Source organism: Corvus brachyrhynchos, unplaced genomic scaffold, assembly GCF_000691975.1.
Source record: "Corvus brachyrhynchos isolate BGI_N302 unplaced genomic scaffold, ASM69197v1 scaffold370, whole genome shotgun sequence".
NCBI lineage: Eukaryota > Metazoa > Chordata > Aves > Passeriformes > Corvidae > Corvus > Corvus brachyrhynchos.
Window position 1 is genome coordinate 3,648,641 of NW_008235977.1, and position 5,939 is coordinate 3,654,579.

Sequence of the window (5,939 nt, forward strand, 5' to 3'; positions counted from 1 at the left end):
ACCCCACTGCCCAGTGCAAGGCATGACGGTGACATTCCAAAGAAATCCAGCTCCACGCAGGGCCAACCCGCCAGATGCCAGAGGCACAGAGCTACCCCAGCAAGTCTGCAGAGTATTTACGAAGCCGTTTGCTAAATTATACAAAGGGAATAATTTGCAACGTAATGGTGTGTTTGCATTCTGAATATCTGATTTCCTGTTCAACAAATAACCTAAACACTCCCAACCAAATGAAATGTAGACAAGACTTTAAATGTTTGAAGAAAAGCACTCATCCAGAAAATTAAGGTCAACACAGAACAGATGGTGCCTCTGAAAAATGTGGCTTCAACATTTATCTTTATGTAAAATAAAAATCTTTTAAAAACCTCCGGCTGTTTGGTGACAGTCCTACTTGAAATATTGGATCTCGCACTCCATGGATAATAAAGAAGCACTAAAAAATGACTTCAAAATACTAAATCTAAATAAAGTTCTCTCAACTACTGTGCAATGAGATTTTTGTGGGCACGTAAATACATATCAATAAAATATAGATTCAAGCTCTTCTGTAACTGCCATAAATATTGCAACCGCTCTCCCCATTTCCATAAATATGACCCACAACTCCCAAGTGAGAAGCTTTTTCATTTGCAGCAGTCAGGAAAAAAATGATCCTTTCTTCTCTATCAAAGCCTTTTGAAAGGCTGAATTTGAAGCCCAGCACATGGGGAGCTGTGAACAACTCGTTACAGTGATGCATGAAACACCTTCTCCAGCCTCAGCAGATTCCATCAATGGGATTGCAGCAAGATCATGGTTATTCTTGAGGGCAGGCAATTTCACACCCAGCTGGGGAGGGAAACAGGGGCTCTAATTGGGCAGGGCTGTAAATTACTTTGGTAATACAGAAAGGAGCTGGAACAAGCAGAAATAATGAGACAGACCTGTCAAACACCCAAAGAGTAATAACATGTTAGAGACAAACGAGAAGAAGTCGAGCACTGGCACAAGCAACAGTGCAAGTACTCCCAAGGCAAGGTAAACAACAGGCAGAGAAGGCTCAGCAGGACACCAGGTGAGCACCTCCACTGAGAAGATCTTCTCAGGACAGGTAAAAAAGAAGACAGTCAAAGAAAGTGAGCACCTCCACCTCAGGACAGGTAAAAAAGAAGACAGTCAAAGAAACCACAGAGCTGCACAGCAGGCAGTTCTCATCTTTACAAGAAAAAAAAAAAAAAAAAAAAAACCAAAACCAAACCCAGAGCCCTCATATCCTGAGAGAATCAAATATTTTTGGAAGATAAGACCTGTGGTACCTAAAAATACTTTCCTGTGGAGGCCTCCTCCTGTGCATCACCCTGCTGACAGCTGGGGCCCTCTGACAGGCTGTTACTTCTGGTCACAGGCTACACACAGCACCTGAAGATAATCCCTTAAGCTGATTCCTCAGGGGCCACCTGCGTGCCTGGACTGAAGAAGCAGCCTTACCAGCTTTGGTCATCAAAGCAGCCACAGCCATTTGCTCATACCACCCAAACTAAATCACAATTAGCCCAGTGACAACAGACTGCTGAAGCATATCCCCAAAAACACAAGGTAATTACAGATCTACTATCAGTTCTTGTTTCCCAGTCACCAGACATCCAACAGAACAACCATGATCAATGAACCTCTTTTTTCCAGTGTGGCTTCCAGACATTTACATCTACTAGAAAGACTCAGATTTTTGTGCCTTATGCCTTCAGGTCCAACACTGATGAAGTTGCACAGAGAGCTCCCGCAAATCCTCTTGGCTAAAAAAACTACAGGAAGCTTATTGCAGCAATTTTCCCGAGCTGACACATCCTTCTAATTGGCTTCATGATACTGACTTACTGATGGTTTGGGTCCCACTTCATCTAGAAATTACCTCTGACTCCCCATACTACTGGGGAAAATAAGCTCAGCAAGAACATTTAGACTCACTGTCCCTAGCAATGGACCCTGCCATCAGTAAAGCATAGCCAAAATGAAACCAGACTGGGCATTCTAGGGAAGCACTTGAAAGAATGGCTTTTGCACAGAAGTTTCTTACTTCAAGGTCATCCCAACCCACATCACAGACAGCTCTGATAAGCAACAGCACAACAGCTCACCAGAGACTTAAAAATAGTAGAGTTTATGAAGTTCTCTTTCTCTCCCTACCTAAGGCTTTTAAAAACTAAAATAGATATTTTATTTTCTTCTAGAAGAAGGTTGTGTTGATTTTGTTGGTCCTGTTGCATAGCCAAGCGCTGCTGCTGCACATAGAAATGTTTACCTGCATCAGGCCTCAACTCACTATTTCTAAAAATAAAGTAAGTCATATTAATTTGTTCCTCAGCACCTGGTGTTTAAAGTTATTTCTTGGCAACTTCTGCTCTCGGCATTTAAACATTTTTCATATTCACCTTAAGTCTGACAGCACTATTGGTTATCCTTCTCTGCCTCACTAATAATTTGGTTGATGGCATGCAGGTGGATTTCTCATAATTAAAAAACGCATTTGCAAAGTTTGCATTAGGTGATCTGAAAAAATAGAGCACTCCTTTCAAAGGTTAAATATAAGTAGGCTGCAGAGCTCCATGAAAATATTGCATAATTCAGAGATAAAAATAGTTTTGCTTTATTCAATCTAGGCTGGATAGGTAGATTTTTACTGCAATCAGCCTAAACCTCATCTCTCCAAGTTACATGCTCAAGTTGATTATAGAAAATTAAATTTAGTATTAATCAAGCTAGGAAGAAGGAAATTACAAAAATTAAGCTAATGCATAAATCATAGAAAAGAATGGTGGAGCCAGCTAGAGGAGGTCATTTAATGTATCTTCACACTTGTCCCACACCAGAATCAACTCCCCCTCTCCCTAAGCCACTCCAGACAGTTATTGTCCAACTCTTTCAAAAATTTACCCACAACACAGGTACCAAAGTCACCAGTCAGAGCCCTGCTGGGCCCCACCAGCCCTTCTGCTACAGGCCTTGCCATGGCATCCTCCAGCTACCGGGATTTGGGGTATCCCCCACCCCTGCCCTGGCAGGCACGGCCCAGGAAAGCAGCAGCCCCTCCCAGTCGCACAGGTCACTTTTGCTGCAGTTTTGGGCACAGAACTGCAGCACTTGGCACCGCTGGACAAAAAAAAGAGCAAATCCAAAAGGGCAAGCCCAATTATCTAACTACAAAGGATCCAGACTCAGAAACACATATTTTTAAGAGTTTCCTGATTTAGAAAGAAAGAACTCTACATATTGGGTGTGGTTTTCAGCTTTTCCACACCATCCAGCATCTTCCTAAATTATTAATTTAGCATCTGACAGATCTGCACTACCACTTTATCCCAGTTTTACAGATGAGAAACTACTGCCTGCACAGGACCTGATCCAAATTATCCTTGAAGTTGATGGGATCTCCCACTGACCCCCATGGGACATAGGAAGAGCTGGACAAGCATGGTTCCAAATTTCCCAAATAGCTGTCCAGTACTTTGCAAAGCCATTTCACCCTCTGGACATGAACCCAAAGAAAGCTTGGCAGAGGGCTCTGCTGACACACTACAACTGTGCTCCTGTGGAGTCGCAGTTGATGGCGTATTAACCAATTTTGTCTTTTATATGCAAATGTATTTAACATGTAGCAGGCAGTCAGCCCTATAATCCACTCCACACAGCAGATACCATCCCATTTAAACTTGTATAACAAGGAAACGTTTAGCACTGAAGGTACATTTAGAGCACAAGAATTTTCTTCTCTGAGCTACATCCTGATGTTTTCCTCCTTCCCTAATCTTACTTCCTAGGACAAGTACAAATCCAGTCAGTCTTTATCAGCTGGGGGTGTGGGAGGGCAGTTTTAGATGAAGCTCTTACAACTGCATTGTTTTCTTTATGAGAAAAAAACCATCAGCAACTTTGAGAAATTAAAAACCCTAAATTAAGTCCTTAAGAGTTCCCCTTAGTCACTTCCAAAGTTTTTTCCTAATCCCTTTGAACTCTAGCAGTTTAATCAACAGCTTGTTTTGGATTAATCTTCTCATCCCAGTTACACACACACACACACAAATATCCATCACAGAATAAATTAAAAAGCAGAGTCCCTATAAAGAGCCATAACAATTTCACATTCTCTGGAATCAAGAATAAAGGACTTAGTAGCATGACTAAGGCTGAAGTCAGAAAGAGCATCTCTTAATGAACTCCTGGGACGCCTGCTCCGCAGCACTGCACAGCCAGGGGAGCACCTGGCTGGGGCACAGCTCCACTGGGGTCATCACCAGAGCTCATCAGCCCCGGGCTGGGCAGTCACAGCCCTGCAGCCTCCTCAGAAGCATGCACAGGTGCTGGACTGAGGGGTAATTCCCCAAATTAACGGACTGCAACTCCTGAGCCAGCCACCGGCAAGGGCTGCAGGGAGACAAGGCACCTCCCGGGCTCCCGTGGGAAAGCAGCGCTGGACACCACACACGCAGTGCAAATAACTGCTTGGCTCAGGGGCTAAGAACAAAGTGTCTGACTGGGCAAAGCTACAAGCACTTGAGAAGCAAGGGAACAACCTGGCAGGTGAAAATACATGGGCCATGAAGGAGCCCAGGAGACTTCCCCAGGAACACTCCAAACCCCATTGCATTTACTAATTCCTAGTCCTATAAAAGCACTTCAGGAACTTCTGAAGAAAATTGCCTTCTGGTGGGGAAAAGATCCCTTGTTTTGGGAGTACGTACATGAGCTGCAGAAGACGGCCATAGCAGCCAGGTCATTACAAAACACAAGGTTTAATGTCTATGAAAAACAAGGGGTTTCAGCACCTGTCTACTGAACACTCCCCTTCCAGAGAACATGGTGTACAGCCCTGCAATGCTGCCAAGGGGGGTGTCTGTGCAGACACTGCACTGAGGTATAAAAGGTGTTTTGTACCACCCATCACAGCTTTGCAGAAGCAGCATTCACTGCAGACACCGTTCCTGTGATTTGTTATGGCCAAAGCTAATTAAACGAGTTGTGAAGGCAGATTACATTTCAGATGCTGAAGAGCAGCATTATTTGGAGAGCACAGGACTGCAACCTGCCGGTTCCAAGTTATGGCCAAAGCGAATTAAACGAGTTGTGAAGGCAGATTACATTTCACATGCAGCACTTGGTCCAGCACTTATATTTGTTCTTACAGCACCTTCCCCTTTTCACCGTGGACACGGAGTGTATGACTTTCCCCTGTGCCCAAAGTTAGGACAGTATTTCACAGTACAAAACTGCTTTGCCACTTTTGAATCAGGGGAAAAGACTCATGCAGAGGATGGGCAGAAAAACTACATAGATGACAGCAGCAGAAATACAGCAGCCCTCTTTCCACTGCCACTTTGCTGCAGTCTGCCATCAGTCCTGGTGCTGGGGCAGGTGAGAGAGGGGGAGCTGTTGGTGGGTGCTGAGAACCGGGCATCTTGTGATTCAGGTGTGTGGGGGCTAGTCAGCTGCACTTCAGCACTGTGCACTTTGTGCCTGGATACATGAACACCTTCCAGTGTCCTCCTTCCTTTGGAAATTATCCAGAATGAGACTACCCTAAGTGCAGCCTAACCTTTAATAGGAAGACATCTGTGAAGAGACTCCCTTGACCTAACCCCTGGGCACCTGTGAACTGCCTTTTAATGTCAGCTGTTCACCACTGCTTGTTTGCATAGAGAGATGCATGTGTGTCTCTGTGAACCGAGGTGGTATAATCCCAACAGCTGTAAGGCAGGCTCCCAGATTCCTCTGCAAGCTGAGAGCTCACTATCTTGACACTGACACCTCTGAGGGAAACAACTTTGTCATAGGTTCAGTGGAAGATCAGAGGACCTTGAAAAATTATTATATTTAAGTCCATGTCCATTTCAGGGCACAGATTTCCCCTGCAAAGAAGTAAAAATTTATTAATAAACTGCAACAGTTTCATATAAGAAACAGGA

At 44.1% G+C, this 5,939-nt stretch overlaps 1 long non-coding RNA gene across 1 annotated transcript; it reads left to right on the forward strand.

Moving 5' to 3' along the window:
- Positions 1 to 1,025: 1,025 nt before the first annotated feature.
- On the forward strand, positions 1,026 to 1,228 carry LOC108445314. Its single transcript, XR_001860134.1, has 2 exons — positions 1,026 to 1,093; positions 1,143 to 1,228. It is a non-coding gene; the product is annotated as an uncharacterized LOC108445314 (long non-coding RNA).
- The last annotated feature ends 4,711 nt before the right edge of the window (positions 1,229 to 5,939 follow it).